Source organism: Dipteris shenzhenensis, chromosome 16 (genome assembly GCF_047967505.1).
Source record: "Dipteris shenzhenensis isolate YYH24624 ecotype China chromosome 16, Dip_SZ_1.0, whole genome shotgun sequence".
Lineage (NCBI taxonomy): Eukaryota > Viridiplantae > Streptophyta > Polypodiopsida > Gleicheniales > Dipteridaceae > Dipteris > Dipteris shenzhenensis.
In genome coordinates, this window is record NC_141611.1 from 12,854,150 (window position 1) to 12,870,958 (window position 16,809).

Here is a 16,809-nt window from a genome sequence, read left to right on the forward strand (position 1 = left end):
AACAAGCGAGGTAGAATTTCCTACCGACTTTCACACTACGGTTCAGTACAATCAAGATTATGCATTGTAGTTGCAATTGCCCTTAGGACGTTATGAATAAAGTTCCTTACAATTGTATAAGCTTATAATACTTGGAAACATTGCCTCATTAGGTCCATCAACTGTGCCCCAGCCAAAGTTTGGCATGGGAAGGTACTTGGTTGAAGAGATTCCGCTCTTCTGACAACAAAGCAACAGAAGACTGGAAATTTGATTGGACTATCCTTAATCTGGTTGGCCTTGGCAATCACCAAGAAGCCACTGATTTACGACTGAAGGCTTCCCACAATGATAGTTACTCAATGGAGAGGGTGGATCTCCTGAGTGAAAAGCTATTGACTGCTCACTTGATCTCTATGCTTTTCTGCCAGGGAACCCCCAGAACGATATGCTTTGGATTCCCCCGGAACAATATAGCTCCTGATTCCCCCTCATGGCTGAATCTGAAAGGGCCTGAAGGCTTGGGACTGATTCCACATGAACCCTTGCAACATGGAGAGGCTATGATGGTTGCAAGGGCTGCCTGGGAAAGCTGACGACCACTGAAGCTGCTGGCTGTATTGCTGCTCTGGAAGATGCTGCTGAATGAGGCCTGAGGCCCCTTGTATAGCCAAATGCTGCCCCAGATCTGGCCAACACCACCAGATTGTCATCACGTCTCTGGGCGCCCGACTTAGTCTGTGGCAGCCCCAACCAGGTTTATGAACACCCCAACCTGGGTTGGGCCTGTATAAAACCCCCTCCTGCTCTGGGCATAGCTGCCAGCCGTTGCCTGCCTGCATGGCTTTCCTGGGGGCTGAACTGCCCTCTTTCCTGCTGCATACTGCTGCAACTATTATTGCTGCCTGTGCAGCTGCCACATGGACCATCTGCTGCTGCTGGACTATGCCACATCTCCTGTCACTGGATCTAACCCTGGCAGAGGGTTTAGAGCCTCTGAGGCTGCCCTGTCATCAAGTAGATTGCCACGGGCACAATCCATATGAAGACAAGAATAACTTTTGCTGATCAAGAATCAAAACAATCCTACCAATAATCACCACATGAACATACTCCATGCTCAATGTGATGGAAACAATTAGCATCCCTTACAGTTATTTTCCGTTGAGCCACCTTAGAAATATATTTGGTGGCAGAATGACAGTTAGAGCACACCCTAAGGTTCTTTGTAATACGAATTAGTGTTTCCTGGAGGGGTGGAAATGAGCCCAAAACCGATGGCCAGCTTCACCCTGTGGTAGCAAAGCGAATCTTCTCTCTCTTCCTCATCCAGATCATGAAGCACCACATCTGTCAGCTGCAAATCTTGCCTCCTTCATGCATCTATCCAACCTCTGCAACTCGGCTTGTATCTCCTCCTGTTGAGGATGTGGTGTGCCTGTAACAAAATCGTGCACCATGTGTTTCACCTCAATACAACAGTGACCTGGCACCTTCTTCACACCATTATTAATCATTGCTTTGCTCACGTTCATTACATCTGCTAGCCTGCCTGCGTTAGCATAGACATTTGCTAGCAATAGATATGGTAAAGCATTCCTTGGATCTAATTTGAAAACAAAATTTGCAGCACGCACAGCCCACTCCACAGCACAATGAATTCTGCAGGATGCAAGCAGGCTCAACCATGCTGGAGCGGCATGTTCAAATGGCATGCTGATGATCAGGTCTTCTGCCTCCTCCAATAGTCCCCGCCGCCCAAGAAGATCAATCATGCACAAATAATGCTCTATGGAGGGGTTTATGCCATGGTCTTTATTCATAGAGGCAAAGTATCGCCTCCCTTCAGCAACCAAACCACTATGACTGCATGCTGTGAGAACAGAGATGAAGGTGATGTCGTCTGGCTTCATGCCTTCCTCTATCATTCGACTAAACAGTTGCAGGGCCTCCTTGCCATGCCCATTGTGGGCACAGGCTGTGATGATGACATTCCAAGAGAACACATCCCGCAGTCGCATCCCTGCAAACACGTTTCGGGAATCATCCAGACTCCCACATTTGCCATACATATTTATGAGGGCTGTCCCAACAACAACATCCAAGTCCCATCTATGACCAACAATAGTAGCATGGATCTCTCGACCCTCTTGTAAGGCTGCCACACTGGCACATGCATCCAAGACACATGTGAAGGTGACCTTGTTGGGCTCCACACCTTCAGACTGCATTTGACCAAGCAAATGTAAGGCTGCACGTCCCTGCCCATTCTGGGCACACGCTGTGATCATGGCACTCCAGGAGATCACATTTCTCAGTGGCGTCTCTGCAAACACGGCCCTCAACTCATCAAGGCTCCCGCACTTGCCATACATATTAATGAGGGCTGTCACCACAAAGTCATCCATCTCCCATCCATTGCCAACAATGGTAGCATGGATACCTCGACCCTCTTCTAAGGCTGCCAAACTTGTACAAGCATCCAAAACGCAGATGAAGGTGACCTTGTCTGGATTCACGCCTTCAGCTTGCATTTGATCATACAATTGTAGGGACTCCATCTCATGACCATTCTGGGCACCTGCTGCGATCATAGCACTCCAGGAGACTGCATTCTTTAGTGGCATCTCTGCAAACACAGCCTTAGCATCATGGAGGCTTCCGCACTTGCCATACATAGTGACAAGGACTGTCCCCACAACAACATCTGACTCCCATCCATTGCCTACAAAAGTACCATGGATCTCTCGACCCTCTTCTAAAGCTATCACAGTGCCACACGCATCCAAAACACCCATGAAGGTAATCTTGTTTGGCTTGAAGCCTTTGGCTTGCATTTGACCAAACACTTGTAGAGCCTCCTTGCCATGTCCATTCTGGGCACATGCTGCAATCATGGCACTGCACAAGACCACATCCCACATTGGCATCTCTGCAAAAACAGCCCTTGTATCACCCAGGCTCCGGCACTTGCCATACATATTAACTAGAGCTGTCCCCACAACAATATTGGATTCCATTCTGTGGCAGACAATACTAGCATGGATCTCTCGACCCTCTTCTAGGATTCCTACACTGGCACAAGCATCCAAAATCCAGATGAAGGTGATCTTGTCTGGCTCGAAGCCGTCAGCCTGCATTTGAACAAACAATTGTAGGGCCTCTTTGCCATGCCCATTTTGAGTACACGCTCCAACCATGGCGTTCCAGGATACCACATTCCGGAACGGCATCTCTGAAAACACGGCCCTCGCATCATCTAGGCTCCCACACTTGCAATACATAGTGACGAGGGCAGTCCCCACAACAACATCCAACTCCCATCCCCTGTCAACAACAGTAGAATGGATCTTTTGACCCTCTTCTAAGGCTGCCACACTGCCACATCCATCCAAAACGCTGATGATGGTGATCTTGTTGGGCATGGAGCCTTCCGCCTGCATTTGCTCAAAGAGTTGGAAAGCCTCCTTGCCAAGCCCATTCTGGGCAAAGCCAGAGATCATAATAGTCCAAGAGTACAGATTCCGATACCCTATATTGTCAAATACAGCACTTGCGTAACCCGGCATCCCACACTTACTGTACATTTGGATCAGAAGGTTACTCAGAAATATGTTGCCCCTGTATCCACTTACGGCCAAGTGTTCATGCACACGCTTACCTTCAGACAGGGTCTTGGCACTGGTACAACGCCTCAAAAGCAAGGCATAGGTAGCAACATCTGTCCCTGGAACCAGCTGACCGAGGATACACTCACCGAAACTGTCAGGACAGCAGTTGTCATTCCTCGTAAGGCCACTTTGATGGTGCGCATCTAAAATATTTGCATAAGCGGCCTTGCTGCTTCCTAGCCCGCTTAGAACCTCTTCTGCAAATATGGACTTCCGCCCACATTGTAGCTCGGTAGCCAAAACCTTGCAATTGTGCTTAGTAAAGTCCATTTTCGTATCCCTAGCCCAAGGATCCTGCTTATCTGAGCCATTCAAGGTTGTAGGGGTGCAACATACAACCTTGTGTGATTGCCTTCGCTCCATGCATTGCAGCTCGATCGCACGATGAGGCATGTCCAATGACGAGTATAAAGAAGGAAAAACGCATAGCGCCATAAATCTAAATAAACTATTAGAATTGGGCAAATGAGTCTAAGGGTTTAAACGGGTGTTTGTAGCCATCACTTGTTCACCCTGGTAAAGCAGGGACCCAGATAGATTGCTGGGCAAGTCAGAACTCTGATGGAAGGCTTCTCCTCGTTCGTTGTCAAGCAGGCTTATTAGCCCGCTCAAATCGTCTGTTGTTCGTATCATAGCTTCAGATTCTTTGACCACACTTTGGTACTGTGGTGTTCTTCATCTTTTATGCCGAAATATTAGTTTATCAGGGCTCAGCTGAGCCTGTGCTTTCACCTCCCCAATCAATGCTGATATCTTGTTTCATGAGAGTATATCCATTTGCTGCTGCCTCATGCGCTCGCACGTGCTCTCGAGAGCATACATGGTATGTATACCGAAACTTTTTGCATATAGCTGATTTCGTGGTTTGAATATATTAGCATGCATATCATATTCAACACGGTGAATAGTTGTGCCACATCTATCTATGCCGAAATTGTCTCCCACATAGATGATTTTGTGGTTTAAGTAGCACAAACACTGAGCTATATAGCATGCATGGTTCGGCATCTATATGTGCACTACAATTGTGTGCCACATAGCATATTTTGTGGGCTATATAGCATACATGTGCCATATCTATGGATATTGAAAGTGATTGCTTGAATAGTACAAAGTCAATAGGACTTAGAAAAACTAGATCCAGGCAGGTAGCTGTATTGACAAAGAATATGTTTCATTTGAATTTCTTAATTTTGTTAAGTCTTGTTTTTATAAAATTGAATTTAGCACTTTGCATTAAATTGAATTTAGCACTTTGCATTAAATTGAATTTAGCACATAGCAATTCAACATAGTACTTTGCATTCAGCAATAACACTTTGCATTTTGCACATAGTACTTTGCATCTATCACATAACCACACATTTTGTGTGGAGGGAGAGTTGGCACAATTCCTCTCCCAACATGGCCTTCCTTGGGTTCATGTCAATTTCCATTCATCACAAAACGATTTGAATTTAGCACATAGCAATTTGAATTTCGCACACAACACTTTACATTTCGCACCTAGTACTTTGCATTTAGCGCATAACCATACATTTGTGTGGGAGGAGAGTTGCAAAATAAATTTGAAGACACTTTTCAAAGGAGTTACAAAGATTGTAATTCAAAGAAAATATAATTGGCTTTAGATATTAGAGATAAGATAAGTTGTTATTATATTATATAATTAGATTGTAATTTGCATTTTGTAAATAACGGTTTGCATTTAGCATATGACCACATGTTTTGTTTTTATTTTGCACGTAGCAATTTGAATTTAGTTCATAGCACTTTGCATTCTGCACATACTTTGTATTTAGCACATAATCACACATTTGCGTGGGGAAAAGTTGGCACCCTTACTCTCTAAAAATTATAAGACCAAGGAACGTGACCTTCCTTGGGTTCATTTTAATTTGCATTTAGCACAAAGCAATTTGAATTCAGCACATAGCAATTTGAATTTGGAACATAGTGCTTCGCATTTGGCACATAGCACTTCGCATTTGGTACATAGTACTTTGCACATAGCACTTTACATTTGGCACATAGTAATTTGAATTTGGCACATAGCACTTTGCATTTGGCACATAGTACTTTGTAATTAGCACATAACCACACATTTGTATGGGGGGAGACTTGGTACACTTTCTCTCCAAAAATTATAAGACCAAGGAACGTGCCCTTCCTTGGGTTTATATCAACTCGCATTTAGCACATAGCAATTTGAATTTGGTAAATAGCACTTTTGCATATAGCACATAGCACTTTGAATTTGGCAAATAGCACTTTGCATATTGTAGCATGATATTTTTCAACATTACATGACCCAACTTTGAATACTTGCTAAACAGATTGGTGTCAAGCAAAAGCTCTTGTTTCAATAGTGTGCTCTTTGTTTTGACAAGTACCATTACTTCGTGAGAATTATCTTACAGTATAATCAAATCCTAGTGGGCCATGGGACATTACACTAGTATAGGTAACCGAGAGGCGATGTCCACGTATTGATAAGAATTCGCACCGCACCTTGTCTTGAGGCCATATGGATGGTTGGAGTCTTTTCCAAGATGAGGTTTGCAATGGAGTAAAGAAGTCAAAACTGATAGCAATACAAGCTGTTGTCATAGAGCTGATCTTCTTTCCAAGAAAAGGCTAATTGGAATGAGGACTTCAAAACTGATAGCACATGCTTTTTTCATAGCCCATCTTCTCAAGATTAGGAAGGCAAGAAAATTGGATTATAAGAGGCCATCTACACAAAAAAGCTACAGTCTCTGAGGACCCAATAGGCAAAAGTTGCCTCAATACCTCCTCTATGCTATACCTCCAAGACCCACCTTCAGGCTCCCTACCATACCTTGAAGTTGAAGTGCTGCTTCAGCATCATTATATCCTCCTCCTCATGTTTAGATCTCTGTTGTGTCTTCAGGATCCTTCGAAATTGCCCTTATCAGTTGATATATGGGAGTTATACATGTCTTGGCAGCATAGCACATTTCTTCATGTACCCTAGCTTCCCTTAGCTTCCCTTCCACTATAACCTATCCTCTTCCTATGTATTCAATGTGCCCTAGTGGCCCTTTCACTTCCAAAGTTCCCCCCATAGCTAGAGAGTCCAAATATTGAGACATCATCACTCCTGTAGGGAAATTGGGGTGCTCACCTTTGAAGTAGAGCTTGATCAACAATTCAAAGTACCCTACATCGTCATCTGGATGTGTAGGCTCGCATGTACAACTTCCCTTCGATTGTTGTTGATAGAAATATGTGCTTCCCCATAGGTAGACCTAGTATATGGTCCTTGATGGGTAGGGTGAATCGGAATAGCCTTACATCGTTCCTAGAATTCGTTCCTAGAATCTGTTTGCTAAAATCAGGTTGCACTTAAACTTCTACTTCGGATTGAGGGCAATACCCCAAAAGGTTGGCGTCCTCCGTGCAAGGAGTTTGATTCTACGAACATAATTCCAAATATTGCAAGCTCTCCGATCTATTCCAGCATTGATCAGTGCAATCTATTCTGGCATTGATTAAAATACTATGATTCGTCCCAACAAGATGATCCTTCAGGAACTTTGTGCAATCATAAAGTAGTTATGGATGACAATCCAAGCTCGTATTGTGTTATATGGCCGACACCTCAATCCAGAGAAAGGCTCTTGGGTAAATTGGGCACAAGCTTGTCTTGTTGCTACATGGATTTCAATGCATTGCTAGAAGCCATCCATTCACCTATTTGGTTTCTAGGATGGGTGGTATGCAACGCCTCAGCCACCTTCTTTAGGTTTGCATGGATTCCAAAACCAACATACCCTGCAATCCGAAAGGAAGAAAGCACTTAGATTCAGAGTTTTCCTGACGGATTTTAGAGTAGATGGACAGGCTCGCAAATGATCGATGGAGCAAAAACAATTTACGACCATCACGTTCCAGGTAAGATTCTATGGCTAAGTATTCATGGACCTTTGTAGAATCCACAGTAGCCTGAACATTCCTGGAGCTATCGACCTCCATGTAGGCAAGCATGGATTTTAGAGTTTTTATTCTGACATGCAGATTCTGTTTTTCTATTTCTACTACAGTCTCATATTCCTCCATCATGGCATTGGCCATATCATTCTTCACCTTTTGGGCTACTGAGCTAATGCTTCGAGTTTCATGTAGTTGGTATTTTGCCTTCTCAAGAGACTCCGCTGCCTTTTTGTATTCCTCCCTCACCGCAACTAGCATATTTTCTCTATCTTGCAATAGTACCATTGCAGATTTGAAATTCTTCGACCTGGCATCTTCTGCGCCTGGGGTTGGCCACCCTTGGCTGCTCCCATTGAAACAAACGCTTCCACCAACAAAAGCTTGGGAAGCCAAAGGAGTTTCAGATTTCCTCTCGCTGTTGTCCTTCTTGTTCCTGCTTAGCCACTTGTCAAACTTTTGCTGGAGCTTGTCTTGATGTTGGACCAGAGATTATGCTCTTAGCAAAATTCGCCCAAGCAATCAAGCCTATTTTTGTACAACCATCCTATCCATACTCATAAGCAAATCCTCTCGCAAAAGAGAGGGACAACTTCAGGTTGATCGGAGGTTCTTGGTAGACCTTCAGATGAAATTTCAAAAGCTAGGAGTACACCTCGGGCTTGATAAACCGACACTTTATTTTTTCTTTCCCCGGCCAAATGTGGGAAAAAACGGTCAACCAGAACCTATCTGGAACATCAAATTCTATGAGTTGGTGTGGGTTTAGGCCCACCAAGCTCAGGCCATACTCTGCGTGGAAGAAAAACACCTTCTGACATGGAGTGCCAATGTGGGGTGCTCTAAACCTTGACATTGCCCCAAAAAGTGAACTGAATCTTGATACTACAAATTTAAAATACAGACACAGTTAGACAAACATCCGATATGGACTACAAAAAAGAAAAGAGATATACTATTAAAGACATAGTTAAAAATAGATATAGATTGTATAGAGGATCTCATGTGTGCTTTGAAAGCCTCTATGTGAATCGTGAGGAGCTTTGGGTGCAATGTGGGTCCAAAAGCTCGCTACAAACAACATGACCAGAATTCAATTCAATAAGAGACAAGGATGTGAAACTCTGGTTTGTATCAAGTACAACTCAACAGTCATTTAAAAAAATCCCATGTTTTCCTTTAAAGCAACTTTACAGGAACCATGATGTGGTTTGGGTGCAACACACATCTAGAAGCCTCAAAGTTGTACCCAAAGTTGAATCCATAGCAAGAGCCACAGATGCAAAACTGTAGCCTCTATTAAGAAAGTCTAGGTAGTCATTTTGAGAACCCTGCTCTTGCATCAAGTAACTCTATAGGTGAATGTAGAGATATATCATGAATGCAATGATCATTTATGTACAATGCAAGCCCAAATGGCTTGGTAAAGGGATCATGGCCAGAGTTTAACTTACGTATAGCCGAGGATGTAGATTTCTTACCTATATCAAACGTGGCTTTGTGGCTATTTATAGAACCTCATGTTTGTATTGGGAGACTATCCAAATGAAAACTGAGATAGGTTTAAGGTGTAACACAGGTCTAGCAGAGATGGATTTGGCCTAATAGAGATGCCATGGAGCCCTCCTGGATACAAGCATCTGCAATCCTACATGAACAAAATTGTGGTCAAGATTTGCCTCATTTTTTCTCACATTTGAAGTATCTTGCTCCCTAAGATGGTTGGGGCCTTTTGTTTCTATTTGTTGCTTTTGTTGATGCTCATGTCAAAATCAACTTGCCCTTGTTGTGTTGTGTCACCTTGTAAGGACTTTTCTCATCAGGAAGCCCTTCATCATTGTGTGCTTCCATAGGCTTCTAAACTTGTTAAATAGTATGCTTTCTTCTTTTCTTTTCTCTTTTTGTAGCATGATCTTTTCTTTCACATTGGATTTTTTGGCAACACACAACTAGCCTTAAATATTATTTTAACAAGTCAAATAAGACAAACTTGGATACGATGGAACACATCGTTGATCATGATTCACCAAGAATAGCACATCAATTCCATGAGAGAAGACATATTTATTATATTGCAAGAAACTATTGTATGCTATAGTGTTGGGATGCTCATCAAATGTAGCTGATACCATGATCCTCAAAGTAGGATTTTGACATTGAAGAGTTTGAGAGGGCTACAACCAGGGAGTTACTGGAGCATCATCATCGACGTGTTGGTAATGGTCGAGATGTGTCAGTGAGAGGGGGTGTTGGAAAGGTCACCTCTCCATCTGTAAGCCCCCATATGAGGAGAGCATGGGGGAGGTGGACCTAGGGTCAAGGTTGCCAAATGGGCGTTTGATTGGATGCCATGTGGGCAACACACCTAGAGAGGAAAACAAAGAGAAGGGGCTACCAAGGACAGCACCAAGCAGTTATCAACCTCCATGGAGGGCAAAAGGACTACGAGTATGCCACATGGCCAATGGGGATTGGCTAGAACAAGGCTACGCAGGGAATCCAATAGGGTTTGTAGGCTAGAAAGGCTGCAATGAGGTGGCATTGACGTCAGCTAATGTACGAACCTATGTGGGTGCATGGGCAGGTGACTCTAGGGCCAAAAGGAGGTTGAATAGAGGCAGAACTAGAAGAGGCAAGAGGCACAATAGATGGATAGGTTTTGGGCAACAAAAGATGACCATTGCAGGTCGGATATAGGGCTACATTGCCTGGGCCAATGGCTAAAAGCCACATGGCTAGGCGGGGTCCACAAGGGTCCTAAAAGGGGCTACCTACAACATGTATTCCTACAGACTAGGGTCAGCCCAAATAGATCCTAAAGTCGGCCAGTTTGGGTCGACTATTTTGAGTAGGGCTTTGCCCTATAAAAGGGGAACCTAGGGGCCTCCATAATCATTCCTTGGAGTAGGCCTTAGGACAACAGGCAGGAGCAGCAAAGGGGGATCCTTAGGCCTACATTTAGGAGGACAAGGTGATCGAGGAGAAGCTATAGACTAAGCTAGAGTGGCAACCCACCTAGGCTAGCTTCCGAACAGCAAGGTAGAAGGGATCTAGACAGAGAGTCTACATATGCTTGAGGTGGAGCCCTCGGGCTCAGAGATCTAGAAGTGCCAGGCTTGTAATAGAAGGACCTTTTGGTATTGTATCCTGTCCTAGTTTCTAGATAGACAAAAGTATAAAGTGTTGCTTCTATATTTGTCTCTGAGCATTGTCTATTTACTGGCTTGCACATCTATGCACATAAGTTAAGAAGTTTGTGATTCCACACCCCACATCACATTGTGTGAGCTCTTGGGCATTAGTATCAGTCTTCTGTTGGGTCATTCCTAACATGGGCAGCCGAAATAGGCCACTACCCTCTGTGTGTACCCTCTATTGGGTCATTCCTAACATGGGCAGCCGAAATAGGCCACTACCTGAAAAAAGGTTGCCCTTGAATAAATCCCTCAAGAGGGACAGAGCCCACAAACTCATTAAGGATGCAATACCATATCAGCTACTAATTAGGCCAACTCTATCGCATGGGCAAGGATGGCATCATGATTAGGTGCGTGTGCAAACAAAAATTTATTAGCATGCTTGAAGAAGCCCATTTTGGGATAGGAGGCGGTCAATTTTCCATTGACATTATGGCATGTAAAGTGTTACAGCAAGGCCTCTGGTGGCCAAATCTCTTCGAAGATGCAGCTGATTTTATCAAGCAATGTGATCCCTACCAAAGAGTGCAAATCCCACATAAAGCGGACATCATGCCCCTAATGGGAATATTAACCAATCAGCTCTATGAGAAATGGGGAATAGATTTTATTAGTCTGATAAGCCTAGAAGCTAAAGGAATAGAGGCCAAATACATTATCATGGCCACATATCATTTCACCAAATGGTTGGAGGGGTGAACTACAAGGAAAGCTACGATCGAGGAACTCATTTTCTCAATGAAACCATAGCGATCCTGACTAGCAAATTCATGATCATACATAGGAAGTCGACTCCATACTATCCCAGGGCAAATGGCCTAGCCGAGAGCTCAAACAAAACATGCTACAAGATTATAACTTACACAGTCGAAGCTAGTCGTACCAACTAGGAACACAAGCTCATCATAGACTTGTGGGCCTACCAAACATCTTACAAAGTGGCAACAAACTACACCCCCTTCAGCTTAGCCTTTAGGGTGGAGGCAATTATGCCAATGGAGTATGTAGTGCCCATCGTTTGCATCACCGTTAAGGAAAGGCTTACCAAAAATGCTTTAGCAGAGTGCTTAATCAATCTTGAATGACTAGATGAAATGAGATTGTGTGTAGCCTATTGCCTTTGAGTGGAGAAAGCAAGGAGTAAAAAATGGTTTGACCACAAGATCAAGAATAAAGACCTTGAGTAAGGAGACCTAGCACTCCTCTATACCATCCATAATACCAATCGCAAGCTTAAATATAGAGACATGGGTCCCTACCTTACTCCACAAGGTGTGTGCCGAATAGGTACCATAGATGGAGTGGAGATGGATGGTTACCTTAATGATAGAGCAAATTGAAAAGATACTATGGACCCCTCACCCTACAAACCCTCCAAGCCATACATATGGAAAAGGAGATCAAGGCCAAGGTAGCCCGGATGAAACGCCAGGCCATCGAAGAAGCCAAGGCATGTAATGCCAAAATTAGTCAACGAAAGCAAATGGCCTTCTTTAAGTAGAACGCCTAGGGCTGACAAGGAACTAACAGTAGATCCGGTTAGGTTGAGTGTCCAATTGTAGGGTCCAAGTACAAGAATTGAGGCACTTGATCATCCGGGAGTGACCATAATTTCATCTCCTTTGAAGTATGGGAAGCGCTATAGGTACCCCTAACCCTTACTGTTGCTTCAGTTTGGGCAATCAACGGACAACTCTTACGTACATTGGGGTATGTAGACTTGAAACTAATTGTTGTCTGCCAAGAGGTAGAGTTTTGTTTTTATGTTCTCCCCACGGAGATACTCGATGAACAGATGATATTGGGAAGGACGTGGTGCTATGCCATGAACTTTCAATAATCAACTAGAGAGCTAGAACTATAACTCTCACATACAGGGGGAAACTGCAGTCATTCCACTCTATATAGTTCATTCCCTTTCCCCCACAGTACAATCACCTGCAAGAGGCAAGGAAATTTTAAATGAAGGTAATTCCAAAGATCCCGAAGCCTCCAGTTCCTTTTGGTTCGATCCTCATAAGGAAATCCATACAAATGCAACTCGAAGTCCTAATCTTGATAACAGCAAATACTTGCCACAAAGTGCTCTCCCACTTATACTTTCCATGCGCAAGGCTAGGGGCTCGACCCAAAAATTCCATGAACAACAAGTGCATGAAGCCGCCCTTTGTGCACAATGCCACTTGAAAAGGGAACAACAGCCCTGGAAGCCTGAAGCTGTGGAAGGGTTTCTGACCCCTTTCTGTCCCGTGCCAACACGGGCAATCCCATCAGAGCTCGACGTCGCCAATTGCCTTGCTAGCAAGGATAAATTCCAAGTGATGGTAACATCCCAAGTGATGTTGTACTCAAGCATAGGGAGAAGGAAAGGATCAACAGAGGCCATAATCTCAGCAAGCCGGCCTGTGCCAAAGAGAAGAGCGATACGTTGTTGAAAGAAGATCTTGTGGCTCAACATGACATGAACTGATATATATCAAGGAGTTTGAAGAGGCTGATTGGGTCGGATTGGTAGGTTTTGGGGAAACATTGCACCTCCTTTATAGATACCTCTACAATTAGCTCAAAACACTACAAATTGTCATTAAATGCAGAGACCTATAACTTTCAGTAGCATGATATCAAATATTCAAACCCATATTAAGATGTGCCTTGAGAAGTTTCGTAAGAAACAAAGAAGCAATCGGAAAGATATGGGTAGTTTACTGGGCAGAGTACATGATTAGACTTAACCAACGATCCAATTCCCATAGAGGTTGCCTAGGAGGGAAGGAAGAGCCCCCTTTGTGGCTTGGGAAATAGATAAACCATGTATGCACAATGAGTGGTTGAATAGACAACACTTTTGAGCAATTTGGAAGAGAAAACAATGGAAAAAGGAAAGAGACACTCAAGAGAGAGAACCTGAAGTAACCTTCATTACCAATAGAGTGAGACTCCACTCCAATGCAACTCAAAATACTACAAAAACAAGGGGGAGGAAGAGGTTTGGTACGTACAAGAGGGAGCGGAAGCTCCAAGACTACTCATAGAGAGAGAATGAACTAGAGAGAGATGGACTCAAGAGTCTACATAAGAGAATATCTACAAGAGGGAGAGAAGACTCATGGAAGAGGCTTGAGGAGACTAGAGCTACAGCAACAAGAGGCCTAATGGTCGAAGAGATGATGAACAAGGGAGAGGAGGGCTTCTCTTATAGAGATTTTGTCACCCTCCTTCACCCATTTACAATTGCTGCCTGTAGATTCCTTTCCCCATCAATCACATAAGCCCGTATGTCACCATCCATGTCCTTTTTGGCTACTCTTGGCATGTATCCCATCAAAAGATGCTCAAGACTCTTAAAATATTGAGAAAGTCAAGAGTCTCCCCACATGGAGCCCATAGGGACCCTCTCTTTTCCATATGTCCACATCCTCCTTATTCCACATAAGAATTCTAGAAGGATTCCTCTTGACTCCACACTCCTCCACATGCCTTCCACACACTTGGCATGTGATCTCTCTTATATTATTGGAACACATGAACATGAGCCCACCTCTTTATATGACTCACTCTTCCTATTTTCTAAAAACCCCATAATATCCCATACACAGATAACACTCACCCCATACCAAGGTATTTATCATTCATACACATGGTATTTCCAATGATCCATTCCACTCATCCTCTCAATCCCATACAATATCTTAGAAAATAGAAATAAGTGAGAGCCGCGAGGCTACTTGATACTCAAACTCTTATCAAACATAGAAGAAAACAATACCAATGCCAAATAAAAAATATCAATTTTTGGTGTCACAACACCCCACACCAGATGCTCTCTCTGTGGAAACAAGTGGGGGTTGCTTGGCACCTCCTTGGAGGTTCCCGACCTCTAGTGTCTACCTCGCTGATTTAGCAAATTGGCGGCCAGCTCACTCATATCCAAGCCTTTGGGCTCGTTGGTCTCTTTCTTGATCATTTCTACATTGGAAGACTTAATTGATGAGCAATTTCTAAGGGATTCGGGGCTTTATCTGCATTTGCCTTGTCCATGATGTCGTCACTTTTATGGATGGCTACCTTGCTGCATAGATCGAAGGAGGTAGGATTCAACACCATTAGGTGGTCGTGTAGCTTCGGGTCTACCAATCTGATGAGGAAGCGGGGCAATAGTCGTTCATCGCTCATCCGCTTGTATGGTTCACAATGGGCATTGAGGTGCTTGATCCTGGCTATGTAATCCCTAAGGGATTCCTTATCGTTCTACTTTACCTCATACAACTGGTTAATTGGGCTCCATTTATGGCTGCTAGGGCCTTTCTCAATGTCTCTTAGTTGACTTCTCTTCTGGGGTGAGAGCCCTATACCATTGGACTGCTTTGCCATCCAAGCTGAGACCAAATACATTGGCCATTTCTGGGAGCACCAAAGGCTTCACAAATTTATTCAAATCGCTCCACGTGGGAGACCAAGTCTCCTTCTCCAAGGAATTTGATCATTAACTTGGATATAGCTATGGGTCGGCTCCTCGAGGGATTCATAATCCCTACGGGAAACACTAGAGCAGGTGGGGGTGGTATGGCCCCCATTCTTAGGGCATTCACCAAGATGCGCATTGCCTCATTAGTTAACATTGTTTGAGCAGTTGGTGGGGACGGTGTCGCTGTGGGCCTGACAGGACGCAGGGTTCTGGCCTTGGTGGTGGTATCCATGTAGTTGCTAATGCCGGCATTGAATAGATGCACCAAGGCCTGCATTCATTGGTGCAATAGGTATGGATGGAAACGGACGTACTCCTAGAGGGGGTGGGTCATGGGGCATGGGCATGATGGTTTCATGCAATGAGTGATAAGGTGGAACCTGTGGAGTCCCATAGTTGACGAAAGTTGGTGGCATATGGGCTATTGGGGGTTCATAAGGCACCCCTCTTTGAAAGCCTCTCATACCCCCTCGACTAGGGTCTTCCCTTGGAATTTTCTCATCCATGCATTCCCATTGGGAATTTCTTGCGAAGGAGGAGGGTACTGGGTCCGCGAAGGTGGTTTCCATCCCGGTGTGCATTTCGGGGGCTGGATGTTGTTGACCTTCCCTTCCTACAGAGATGTTGGCAAAGGGGTTCTCCATGTATGCCGACTCTATTTGGCCTAAACGTTTGAACATGTTGGAGAATGTACCTCTTAGCCTAGATGCTACCAAAGGTGCAGGAGAGTTGGGAGAGGCCACACTAGTGAATGGGGCTTCGAAAGCCCTTGGACCCAAGGGGTCTTGCATTACCTCATCGGAGCTAGATAGATCTTCCTGTCGAGGGCCTATTACCAAGTGGGAGCTAGAAATCGAGCTTCCGGATCCCTACTAGGGTGAAAGGTGGACTGAGCATAGCTCAAAGCACTATCTTCTGGCATGGGATCCTTGGAAAAAATTCTCCCGGACCTCAAGTGCACGTATGAGACCTCTAACTAGGCACACTTAGGCTAAACTATAATTCTAGAATTTTTATATTTTGGACAACCTCAGAGGTATCCCCACGGTCGTAGGGATAGCTCTATGGCGACAGTTGTAAGGATGGGTTATCACATCGGCCAGTGGGATACCACTAGAGTAATAGGCGATTGGATAGGCTTAACGCAATGGGTGGCGGAATAGGCATAACACGACGGTTGGCAGAATAGATCGTGCCACATGTTTCGCAGGATAAGACGTAAATGTTATCCCCACAGACGTAGGGATATGTTTAAGACAATTATCAGAGGGATAATGGAGTTGGCAAGATAGCAACTAATGTGCCGATCGATGGAATAATTATAGCGATGGGCGTGGGGATAGAAAAATAGTGATGGTCGAAGGGATAACGGGGTCGGCAAAATAATTATGGCGACGGTCATGGGGATGAGCTTACCGTGCCGATTGGCATAATAATTGGATTGGCAGTACATGAATATGGCCATGGACATGGGGGTGCCTGAAGACACCGATCGGCGAGATAACGTTATAACAACGATCGTGGGGATAACGCTATGGCCATG

At 44.3% G+C, this 16,809-nt stretch overlaps 1 pseudogene; it reads right to left on the reverse strand.

Moving 5' to 3' along the window:
• Positions 1–233: 233 nt before the first annotated feature.
• On the reverse strand, positions 234–4,235 carry LOC147892570 (pentatricopeptide repeat-containing protein CRR2, chloroplastic pseudogene; annotated as a pseudogene).
• Positions 4,236–16,809: the final 12,574 nt, after the last annotated feature.